The 13,030-nt window shown below is 43.9% G+C and overlaps 1 protein-coding gene across 4 annotated transcripts in view; it reads left to right on the top strand.

The window, feature by feature from the left end:
• The window catches only part of SH3RF3 (SH3 domain containing ring finger 3), a 215,440-nt gene that overhangs the window by 80,286 nt on the left and 122,124 nt on the right, over positions 1-13,030 (top strand). The gene's annotated exons all lie outside the window — the stretch shown is intronic.

Genomic DNA, 13,030 nt, shown 5'->3' on the forward strand with positions numbered 1-13,030 from the left:
TTTAGGAATTGCCAGACTGCTTGCCATAGTGATTGTACCAGTCTACATTCCCACCAGCAGTGAATGAGGGTTCCCTTTTTTGCACAACTTCTCCAACTCTTGTTATTGCTTGTCTTGTTGATAATGACCACTCTAACAGGTGTAAGGTAGTATCTCATTATAATTTTAATTTGCATTTTCCTAATTGACAGTGATGTTAAACCTCCTCATATATCTATTGGCTGATAGTATGTCTTCTTGGGAGAGGGATATTTTCATTGACCCCACGCCCTGAGGGCAGCATTTAGGAGCCCACTATCTGGAGGCAGGTAGTGGGGGCCCTTCCCCTGCAGCCTGGGCTTAGAGGCTGACTCATGTCTCATTCCCTTAGAGATTTGTAGAGTAAGTAGCTGGAATATGGAGCGTTTTTAAAAGGCTTCTTGTGAATGAGGGTGCTGAAGCATAGAAAGATCATTCTCTACATTGTTTCCATGAGGAGACAGGCATAAAATTTGCTCAGTATTTTCATTACCTGAGAAAATCCAATAGATGAACTTACTATCTCAGGGAAGAGACAGCACTAGAGTTGGCTATGAGCCTTTCAGACCTTTGTGATCTGTGAGTGGGGCCTATCTACCTCAACATGGTCATCCTCTGACTCTGTGAGTGCTCCCTGCCCACCTCAACATGGTCATCCTCTGACTCTGTGAGTGCTCCCCATCTACCTCAGGTGACCACACTGGCTTGTCCTCACAGTGTCCCAGGGTCTGTGAGAGAACCTGGAGCCTTGTGATGGTGCATGATGGTTGACACACTCTGGCATTAAACTATTACCCACTTTGAAGTGTGAGGGGACTTTGGGGCATCTCTTGTTAGGAAATACTAGCTTGAAATAGATTAAGCTTATGTTTTGTTTCCCCTGAAACATTCTCATAGATTTGCAGTCTCCTGGACAGCTTGCTGGTTTCTGGCACTGCAGCTTCTTGTCAGATTTGTGGTGGGGGTTGAGGGAGAGTGTCACCCATCTGGGAATGTACAGGCTCCAAACACACCAACAGCTTAAAGAAAACCCAAACAAAACCAAAAGGTGAAAACCATCGACTTGTAAAAGTTCTGAATGTATCATGAAAGAAATAGATGATAAAGAAAGGGATGACCACTCCCCCTGCTCTGCTAAAACCTTGTTCCTGGGCTTCTTTTTATAAAAACAAAATTGGTGTTTCTAAGAGAATGCTGGAAAATCTGACTTCCGTCATTACCGAGTTTGAGTATCTTCACTCTCTTTCAACAGAATCTGTAACTGTGATTCTCTAAAGGGGCTCCTGTGGGGGGAGGGGCTGCTGTGAGTGTGATGTGCCCAGGAAAGGAAACAGGTGGCTGACACCCCTCAGCCTGGGAGCAGGACCCTCGCTTGGTTGCCTCTTTGCTTTTTCTCTCTCTGTTTGCTTCCATATTAACTTTTTCAAGCATCTTCTCTGTGTTTGGGGAAGAATCTCCCAGGAGTTCCTGAGGGGAGTAGCCCCTGCATAGGAGGGAGAGCCTGTGGGCAGGTGTTGAGGCAAGGTGGCCTCTTTGTAAGGAGGCCTGGGAGCAGGGAGCTGCCATCTCCCCCCCCCCCCCCCCCCCAGCTACATGAGGAGGTGATAGGTGCCCTGCTCTCCTTCCTGGCTGCCACAAGTGCAGAGTAGGTGGGGAGGCTGGGGGAGGAGGTAGAGGGTGGCTGAAGTTAGCTCCAGAAAAAAAACTTCCTCTGTTATTCACTTTTGCTGATTTTTATGATATTAAAAAAGATGGTGGGAAAGTCACAGAAAGGGTTACATTCATCTTCCTCAAGTGATTTTTATATGGAATCAAGAATCTGAGTCCTGGTTGCTAACGTAAGGCGTTTTCTTTCTTTTTTCTTTAATTAAAAATAAACAAACAAACAAAACTTGTTTATTTTATTTTTGTTGTCTTTGCTTTAAAAAAATATATATTTTATTGATTTTTTACAGAGAGGAAGGGAGAGAGATAGAGAGCTAGAAACATCAATGAGAGAGAACATTGACCAGCTGCCTCTTGCACACCCCCCACTGGAGATGTGCCCACAACCAAGGTACATGCCCTTGACCGGAATCGAACCCAGGACCCTTCAGTCCGCAGACCACTGAGCCAAATTGGTTTTGGTTTGCCTTTGCTTTTGATGTCAAATGTAAAAAAGTCATTGCCAAGGCTGATATCAAGGAGCTTAATCCATTTTGAGTTGACTTTTGTGTGTGGTATAAGATAGTGGTCTTTATTCTTTTGCATGAAGCTGTCCAGTTTTCAGCACCATATATTGAAGAGACTGTGTTTTCTCCATTGAATATTCTTGGGTTTCTTGTAGTTAAATTAACCCTATATGTGTGGGTTTATTTCTGGGCTCTCTATTCTGTTCTGTTATGGGGTGACCCACAAGAGATGACCACCAGAGACAGAGATAAAAATGTATGAGCCTTTATTAAACTGGCCAGGGACTACAGTTGCAGCACTTTATCGTGGTAGAGGCCGAACTGCAGTGCTGACCACATGTGTTACAGTGAAATTATACTCAGAAACCACAAGAGGGAGTTAGGACAGTGACAATGACAATCCGAAGGTTACAAAAGCTGTTTCCAAGAAACTCAGGGCACAGGTGCAAGGCCTGGGCACACTTGGCCGGAGCGTGAACCACCACCTCCCTCCAACTCCAACCGACCCATTGTTCGGTGCCCCACTCCACCTCCCTCTGTCCTAAGGCATCCTGCCTCCAGGCAACGGAGGGGCTGTGCAAGGTTTGCAGCCCAGAACAGTTCCACCAATTAATATGTCTGTTTTTATGCCAGCATTATGCTGTTTTGATTACTATGGTCTTGTAGTATAGTTTGATATCAGGTAGCATGATTCCCCCAACTTTGTTTTTCTTTTTCAGGATTGCTGTGGCTATTTGTGTGTTTATTTGTTTTTTATGGCTCCATATGAATTTTAGGGTTGCTTGTTCTATTTCCAGGAGAAAGCCCATTGGGATTTTGATAGGGAGATTGCATTGAATCTGTAGATTGCTTTGAGTAGCCTGGACAATTTAACAATATTAATTATTCTAATACATGAGCATATAATATATTTACATTTTTTTCAATTTTTTAAATCAATATCTTATAGTTTCAGTGTACAGGTCTTTTAGCTCCTTAGTTAAATATATTCTAGGTATTTTATTCTTTGAAATATAATTGTTAACGAGATTATTATTTTACCCTTTTTTTGACAAGTATCCAATGAGTACTTCTCAATCCATAAAATATGCAATGACATTGATGAAGGTCACAAAGAGCTTCATCTCCAGGTAACAGATTATGGGGATCTCCATGATGCCATTACCTTCCATAAACATTCGGCACAGGAGCCATACTTGGGAATTTGAAATACGTGGGCTCTGGAAGCGTCTGCCTCGGAGGCAGGCCAGGCAGGTCTAAAGCAATGGGCATTCTCCAGCTCCTATACCGGGAGAGACTACTGGGGATGGAATCACATCCCTGAGTTCTCAATTATAATTTTTTGACAGTGATATTGAATGACTGTTACCAAATCATAAATGATAACTCTCCCTTGGGAGGACACAGGAAGGCCTCCCACAAAATACCATTATTTCTGGAAACACTGATGTCCCTTCATTGTTCTGTTGACCACATCAATTTTTTGTCAGCTCTACAATTTCCTCTTATTAACCCTTTAAAAAGCCATCTCCCCTATCTTAGGATTTAAGCACCAGAGGATGATAGTTGCCAGAACACACATTTTAGGGATTGGGACCAAGATTTAGAAAACTTCCTTGTCTCATCAGTCTGGGTCCCACTGTCCCAGTGGGAAAAAGCAGATTGTAGCTAGTGGCACTGAGCTGGCAATGCACTGGCTCCCTGGCTGTACAGAAACTCAATGAAGCACTGGAAAATGTGATGAGCCACTTAGTGATTACATACTGAAGCTGCCCAAAGACCAGCTCTGTGCCATGCTGAAAGCAGTCAAGTGCTGGGAGCCCAGCAGATGTCTTGCCCAGGCTGTCTGTCTTGCCAGAGGGCAGGGAGACCAAGCCCTGCTCTGCTAGGCCCTGCTGCCTGCCTGCTGGCAGTTCCAGCACCCTCTGCCCCTCAAGATTCACCGAGGTGTATCTGGTTTGGATTTAAGATCAGAGAACTGAGACAGCAGGGGGCTAATCAAAAGAAGGTATCATATGGTAGGAACCAACAAAGTAACTTTAATTCCCTTTTTACATTTATGGTAAGTAGCAGGAGAGAAATGCTGCCCAGAAAGCAGATAGCTGCCTCCAAGAAGGGGCCTTTTCTCTTGCTTTGCTTCTGTCGCTTTTCTGGAATGCAGAGTCATGGGGCTTTCTGGTTAAGTCTTGGGCAGAAGGTTAAGAACTCATGCTATTCTCTCTGATCAATAACCGAAGCCCAGGGCAGTGTGAGCATAGAAAGTCAGAATGCAATGCTTTCACAGGACACTGTGGAATGGGATGTGACTGACGAAGGGAGGGAGCCAGACCCCTTATCCTGCCTCCAAGCAGGCGACATCTGGAATCCCCTTTGGGGATCTTGCTTGGTTCCCTGACCTTGTTCCTGCTCTTGCGCATTGGTACCTTGCCTGGGCCAGGCATGGCATCCCTACCCAGGGAAAACCAAACAACAAACTTCCTTAGGATTGTCTGATAAGGGAATTTGCGCAGCGAGCTCCGGCGCCCTTCCTCAGAGCTGCCCTTGGGGCCAGAACAGCTAGAGAAGCCACAGGTTGGGCTCTCCCTGATTTAGCCTGTACCTGCATGGCAATTTCTTATACCCTTTTTATTCAAAAATTTTGTCCCCATTTATTGGATGTTTACCATGTGCCAGACACTGCCCTGAAGATAAGCTAATCTGTCACTCTTCATTTCTTCCACCTTAAATATCTGTCCAGTGAGTTTAGAGAAGCAAGGTGGCCAGAGCTGAGGACAGTAGGCCTTTGTCTTCCTGGAGGGTTTGCAAAGGAGCAAAACAAGGCATGCCCACGTGGAAGGGGAAAGCAACTGGAAGCCAGGAGGAGCGGCTCCAGAAAAGTTTAGCTCCAGTCCCTTGCTTGCGTGCTATTATGGATTTCTCTGTATTTTAGATCTTACCTCAGAGACTCTGAACCTTCTCTTTGGGAACCTGAATGGATGTGCAAAGAACACTTAAAACAATAATCTAAAAACCTTAAAGCATTCAGCATTTTTTTAAATAAAACTTTTAAATAAGTTTTAAAAATTGATTTGGGACATATTGCTTGTCCCTTTGCCTGAATTCAACAGGTTTTTCTACCAGGCTATGTAAAAGCTGTTAGCCATATCATATCCACTGCATCCCAGCCAGGCCTTCCCACAGTGTGGGGCCCCATGTGGTAGAATTGGGGCTCTCCCAACTTCTCCCCGACTGCTAACTCACTGCCTGTTTGCACAGCAAATCCTGTGTGACCTCATTGGACTTCTGAAACTCAAGATGAAATTTATTATCCTTAAAATGTTGTGCAAGTCTGAGTTGAACATATTTGTCCTATAACCTGCTTATTGAAAATGGCTAGACTCATCTAAAGGAGGAACTGAAATTTTAATCACTGTCCACAGACCTCCTCAGCCCTCATTTCCCTCCTCACGTATTCTCTCAGGGTGCTGATTGATGCTTTTCAGATTGTGGGGCCTTTGGGTACATCTGGTGTGGAGCAGTGCTGACCAGCCAGGGCCTCCTGCCACCCACCATCCAGGACAGCTGTCTGAACTGGCGGTGGCGGCTGTCCCTGCTGAGGGGCAAAGCTTATCCAAGGTTCAGATCCCAGGGCCATCCCAGCTGACTGTCTGAAAGTGTTTTTTCCAAGTGAGCAGCTGCTTACTTTTCCAGGCCAAGTCTCCAGCAGCCGCAGAGCCAGAGCTGCTCCTTGGAGCTGGTGGCTCCACATCCTGTAAGGAACATCCTTTGAAAAGCAAGAGCTTCTGAAGATTAGTATCCAGAGGAAATGGAGCAAACGTGGCTTATGTCCAGACTCGCCAGCAGAACTGCTGGCGCAGTTGACTTTTGGGCCTGTGATGTTGGGTGGTGTGGGAGCAGCTGGGTCTCTGGGTCTGCCATCTCAGGAGCCCAGGGGTGGCTTGTGTTCTTGTTTTCTTTTAGAGATGATGTCTGTTTGGCTGGATAGGAGCTTTTGCCCCTTTGAAACTCCTGCCTCAAGTGAGTAAAAAACACCTTGCTCTTAGACCTAAAGGCTCTGCTGACTCCTGTTGTGCGTGTGTGCAGGGACCTCACTGGGGAGGGGGAGGGAGAGGGTCATGAACTTAGTAAAAGTAACTGAGTACTGGGATGCAAGACATGCTTTTGGGTTTTATGTTCAGGGTGTGGGGCCTTTCTTTCTTCCATTGGCCTATGCTTTTTAATGTCCCCTAAGTCAGGGTGTGCTTTCCTTCAGAGTGAAGTAATCACAAAGGCCCATTATTCATTATTAAGCTACTGGAAGAAATTCAAAGAGGAAAAGAAAGTGGTTACTTTTTAAAAATTGGTTTTAATTTTACTAATGGAATAAAAACTAAATATAATGCCCAATAGAAGCTATCTTTCAAGTATTAGGGTTAGAGGATTAGTTTTGAGTGACTTAGGACAGATTTTAAAATCTGTTTTATGGAACATGAAGGCACTGTCCATGGGCCAGCAAGGTCAGAGGCCTGTTCTGAGCATCATTCCTTGTAGCTTTCACTTGTTGCCAACTGATGGGCTAAGGATGGTTAGGCACATGTGTCCTGTGGACAGCATGGCCAGATGGGCATGGTGCGCTCGAGGCAGAGGCTTTTCTTGGCTTCTTTGTAAGGAGTATGTCCCTTGGGCAGCCCAGGTGCCAACAATGAAGGACAGTCCTGACCCACAAATAAGGAGGAACAAGATCATAAAGAGGATGTAGGACCCATGTCTATCCCTGAGAAGGCTATAGGTGGATTGAGAGCCTAAAGGATACGCCATTTAAGGAAGAGACTAATGCAGTTCACTCATTGAGCATGTTTCATTAGTGTATTTAAGGTGCCAGGTACCTTGTACATGCTGGGCACTGGTTTGTGGGGTAGACACTGGCCCCTGCTCTCCCAGAGCTGATGGTTCACAGTGGAAACATGATACACATGCAACAGTGGAAGGGGATGCATCAGATCTGTTATGTTGCAGAGTAGACTGTCTCATTTAGTCATAAATTTTCCTTTTATGTGATGGCAGAGGAATGTGACTTAAATCCAAAAAGACTGCCAGAGACTGGGATCAACATAAATGTTATTTGTAGATGGGCTGCTTGACGTTATATGAAAAAATAGCCTGTTAATTAAGAATCTGTGATCTGGAGTGGCAGGGCTGGGTTTGGGACTCATTTGCTATGTGACTTTCTCCATGGAAGTGGGAGTAGTGATAGTACTGGCATGTACAACACTGAGCATAGAGCTTGACTTATAATATTTATGTATTATTATTACTGTTGTTGTTTTTCTTGTTGTCTTTATTATGTTAAGTAAAATTGCTATGGTACTGTACCAAAAGTGGTCGTGTAATTCTAGAAATCTAGAACCTTAATTTATTAGAAAGTTGGAAATTCACCATCCCTGGGAACAAACATTGCATATTTGAGATTTCAAGTTTAGCACTCCTAAGCATATTACAACAGTGGGTATTTTGTATATAAAAAATGACTTCTAGCAATTCCACTTCTAGGTATATGTCCAAAAGAATTGAAAACAGTTTGCCAAACAAATGCTTGTTTAGTCATGTTCATAATAACACCAGTCAACAATAGTTAAAAAGTAAAAACAACCCAGTGTCCATTAATGGATGGATGCATACACAAACTGGAATATACATACATGGACTATTCTTCAGCCATGAAAAGAAATGGAGTACTGATACATGCTACAACTTGGGTGAACCTTGAAAACATTATGCTCAAAAACAGCCAGTCACAAAAGATCTCATATTGTATGGTTCCATTTGTATGAAATTCCAGGAAAGATATATCCATGGAAATGAAAGGCAGATTGGTGGTTACCAGGCAATGACAGAAAAGAGGAAATGGAGAATTGCTTAATGGGTATGTGGTTTTATTTTGGTATGATGAAATGTTTCTGAACTAGCTAGATGTGGTGGTTATACAACACTAGAGACCCAGTGCATAAATCCATGCACCAGTGGGGTCCCTTAGCCTGGCCTGTGGGATTGGGTTGAAACCAGCTCTTGGACATCCCCTGAAGGGTCCTGGATTCGAGAGGGTACAGGCCAAGCTGAGGGACCCCACTGGTGCACGATTAGGGCTGGGAGGGATGTGGGAGGTTGGCCAGCTGGGGAGAGATTATGGAAGGGCTCCATGGCATGTCCGGTCCTTCTTGCTCAGTCCTGATCAGCCTGACCCCAGCAGGAAGCTAACTTACCAGTTGGAGTGTCTGCCCCCTGGTGGTCAGTGCATATCACAGCGAGTGGTTGAGTGATCTTTAGCATATCATTAGCATATTACACTTTGATTGGTTGAACAGATGACTGGACACTTAGCTTATTGTGAATCTTGTGTAAATACCCGTAATTGTTACCTTTAAAATGGTTAACTTTCTGTTAGGTGAATTTCTCTTAAATAAAAAAGCTAGTTCTGAGTACCACTTATATTGTAGTATTTGTAGATTACTGTGACACATTCTTTATATGGCTTCAACTTTACAAATAATGAAATATTGATCTCTCTGAATATTTCATTCAGAAAAACTTCCCTCATTTTAAAAAAAATGATAGGTTCTATGCTTGTCTGCTTCATTCCACTAACAAAAAGGAGCCTTAGTTCAGCCTTCCATGAAGTTTTGAATAATCATGACAAATATGTTTAACATCCTTGGCTGTATGTGGTGAGGCCACAGGGCAGTCCCATGAGGTACTCACTAGACCTTTTCTTCAGATCCTACCCTGTTTCCCCGAAAATAAGACAGTGTCTTATTATTAATTTTTGCTCCCAAAGATGTGCTAGGTCTTATTTTCAGGGGATGTCTTATTTTTCCATGAAGAAGAATACAGTACACATTTATTGTTAAATGAAAATAAAGGAAATTTATTACTGTATATGGTACGGTAGTACGGTAGTTGTCAACACAAACCAGACAAACTGTGAATCCTACAGTATCAAGAATTTACTCATTTATTCAATGACAATCATGTCATCATCTTCTGGGACATCATCATAACAATCCAATTCCTGAATTTCCTGGTGAATTTCTTGTGACTCCATTTCTTTCAGAATCAGTGGACCAAATCTCTCATGTTTAACCTAGGGGGGCCTTATTTTCCGGGGGATGCCTTATATTTCACTCAGAAGGAAACCTGTAAGTAGGTCTTATTTTCGGAGGATGTCTTATTTTAGGGGAAACCCGGTAGTAGCAGAGACTTGGGGCATCCCAGAGAATATGTGATGAGCAGACTTCACTTCACATCTTTGTGATAATATTGGTAAATTATGCAGAGCCATGCCTGACCCTTAGGGACAGCTCCTTAAGAGCTTTTAATGGCATCTGAAGAGGGTCCTGGGACCTTCCCTGCAGTTTAACAGACATGGAAAGTCTGCTGTGGGCAGGGACTGTGCGGATTGGAACCATGAAGAAATCAACAGTCCCTGCCCTCTGGGCTTTTCCAAGGGCATGGGCAGCAGTTTTTCTTACTGATTTGGGATGTTTTTTGTTTATTTTGGGGTTGAGGTGACTAGAAATCTTAATAATAAAGTACAAATCAGTTGATAAGCACTCAAAGCATAACCTTCACCTACCTGACACTCATCCTTTCTCCTCCTGTCTGTGGGATAGTTGCCACTTCCAAGGTCAAGGATGAGCCAGATTATCTGTGCACTCAATCAGTGGAGGCATTTTTAAACAAGTCCATTCTGTAGTCCCACTTTTTATTGGCCTCCCCATCCTCTTCAATACTGCCACCTACCTGCTTCCCTTCCACGGAGTTATGGAGTGAGGCCCTAGTACGAGGGTCTCAAGTTCACAGGACTAGTCATAGGAGTTAGGCTTTCCCCTTTAGTTGGTTTTCCAAGTTCATGCTCAATTTATGAGGAGTAAAATGCATTATAATCTGACATTCTTTGGTTACAGTTATGATGTGGATTATAACCCATGACAGTTACAGCTATATTCCTTAAAACAAAACATACTCCCATGCCTAGTGGCTGGACCCAGGGTTTTCATCCCAGGGAAGATTTCATGGGTGGGTGGTCAGAGAGGAATGCAACAGGCATTAGTTTACATGGCCTTTGCTCTCCCTAGGAGCTGAGTGATTCTGACCTAGAGATGACTGAGGCCATCCTTTGATTGAACTTGCCAAGAGTTAAAAGTCAGGAAGCCCTTATTCTCTAGGGTCAGCATCTGACTCTACAGGTGCAGGCATTCAGCTGCAAATCAGAGAAAGCACAAATGCTGTTCCACATTACCAAATGTGCAGGTATATGTGCTCTTTGGAGATGGTAAAACTTCTGTATTTTTGAAGAAACTATATGTTAGAATAAAAAATCATTTGCTCTAGGAAAGGGTAATTACTAGACTGATACGGGATTAGATCTTTGGGACATGGGTAGCATTGATAGTAAATATGCATTTCTCAATAAACACAGCAGCTAGTATTGAGCCAAACCCAGTGACAATGGCCTGAGATTGACTCTATCAGGGCCCAAGTTCATCTGAAGAGTGTAAGTGCCAACCAGGCCCCAGAGAGGGCTGCAACCTTGGTCCAGTTCTTGCTACTTGGAGGACCTTGATCAAGCCACTCAGTGCTTTATTTGCTTTATCTATAAAATGGACACTGGAACTGAAGAAAACTTGTATTTCACATGTATGCTGTGAGACTAAATGATATAATTACTATCATTATGGCATGAGTGCTTTGAGCTAAGGTGCTGGACAGATCAGAACTGTTACCAGACAAAAAGTCTAAGTTAGATAGAGAATGCCTTAAAATAGCTTCTTTATTTCAGTATGGGTGGCAAATTAGCTTCCTTGGTGGTTTGCATCTAGAGAAGTCAGTTTTGATTTATTTACATATAGCCTACCCTATAGAAATAATGCAGATAAGCAACAAAGAGAGTTGAGATAAAGTATGAAACATTTGGCCAACCTTTGTGTTTGAGGGAGAGTTGAAGATGTAGTCCAACAGTCTCACTGAGCACCTGTCAAATGCTAATCATCAAGCTACCTGCTGGAATGAATGTGAAGTCAGCTCCACATGAGCTGCCTCTCATCTGCTCAGAACCCACAGGATGTGAGTAGGCGCTGGCTGGTCAGGCCTTCAATGTGTCTTTATTTAGTCAGAAATGGATCCCAGAATTTTAGCAACGGTGCCAGGTGTGGTCCATCATTCTGTATGTTGTGAGACCATGGGGGCTGCCCCATGAGGTACTCGCCTGACCCTTTCCTTCAGGTCCTAGTAGCAAAGACTTGGGGCATTTTTGGTTGTGCAGTAACCTACATGTGAATGTGACATCAGAATTGCTGTTTGCAGATAATGCTTGCATTGGATTTTGAGTTGATTCTTTTCCTAGTGTCACTTAATTTAAATCTCTTTATGTGACCCACAACTTGGTTCTGGGAATGACCTCCATGCTAATTGAGATTATTAACTACTGTAATTTCTTAAATTTAGTATCCTCTTTGAGGAGTCCTACACCTGTCAGGGCATTTAGCACATTCTTGCACCACTGAGCAGTCCATGGAGTACTAACAGGCTTTGATTCAGTTGGCAGTACCGCTCCAAGACTGTCATGTGCATTGGCATCCCCTCAGCTCCTCTGCATAGAGCTCAGGTTAACTTTGAATTGAGCAAGGAGGGCTTGGGTTGGAATTGCATATCTCCCACTCGGCTTCTCCTGCTCATGATGTATCATTGTGATGACTGGAACATTGACCCCAAGCCTAACTGTAGGTAAATGCGTAGATTTGGGGAAATGATTACTTGGAAAATTATATTCTTCCTTTGCCTGACAATCTTACATCTGAAAAGTGGAGAAACAGTGGCCAGAATACTTAGACTCTTTCCTCAGAAAAATGGATTACAAAGGTATTTCTTTTGCTAGTAGCTGCTTCAGTAATCCACCTGACCTGTTTTGTCTGGGTTGGAGGGGGGAAGGGAGGGGTGTCTTCCAGCCCATGCAGGACACAGTACTGGCAGGCAGTTGATTCAGCCACCCTGGATTCGTGCCCGTGACCGCTGAGGGTCCAGGAGCTGCTGGTTGGGGCTTTTCTGTCTGTAAAAAGATTGACGCTTCTGAGTGAATAGGGCGTTTCTGCCTCTACCTGCTGCTCAGTGCTCTCTGCTCTACTAAAATAAATAAGATAAACTCAAGGAACAAAGGTGGACAATGAGGCACATAGATTTGACAGTGGGGAAGGCTAGCCATGTGATTACAGGAATGTGGGACACTATTTGTCAGCCAGTGCCCCAACAATGCTGCCATTCCAAGAGCTTGCAGCACACAACAGTGAGCATTTACTGCTCACTCACACTGGTGAGTTTTGGCTGACATGTGCCTGTCTTGGTTCCAAGCTATGGTTAGGTCCAGGTCTGCTGCATTTGACTTCTGCCCTCTCCAGACAAGCAGCCTCCTGAAAAATGTTCTCAGGACAGAATCAGGACCTTGCAAAGCAAGCCTACCTATGCCAACTCAAACACTTTTCAAGCCTTTGCCTGTGTCTTATCCACCAGAATCCCACTGGCAATGCCAATCACAAGGCTGAACCCAAGTCAAGAAGCAGGGGGAGGAGCTTGCACTGAGCAGTCCACCCAGGCGCTGTCTGAATGTGCACACACTGCAATAAAGAAAAGGAGGCCAGTGTTTTCTGGCTTGTAGGCTTCTTCATCCCAGAGTTGGCGAGGTGTGCTTGACTTTGAGGTGATTTTTTTTACCCGGATGTGACTATTCTGGCAAATAATTTTATGACAAAAACATTGCCTAGAAAATCATCCATGTAGCCTTAAGAGGCAGACTAAGATCTGTGATCCAGCTG

Source organism: Pipistrellus kuhlii, unplaced genomic scaffold (genome assembly GCF_014108245.1).
Source record: "Pipistrellus kuhlii isolate mPipKuh1 unplaced genomic scaffold, mPipKuh1.p scaffold_m20_p_2, whole genome shotgun sequence".
Lineage (NCBI taxonomy): Eukaryota > Metazoa > Chordata > Mammalia > Chiroptera > Vespertilionidae > Pipistrellus > Pipistrellus kuhlii.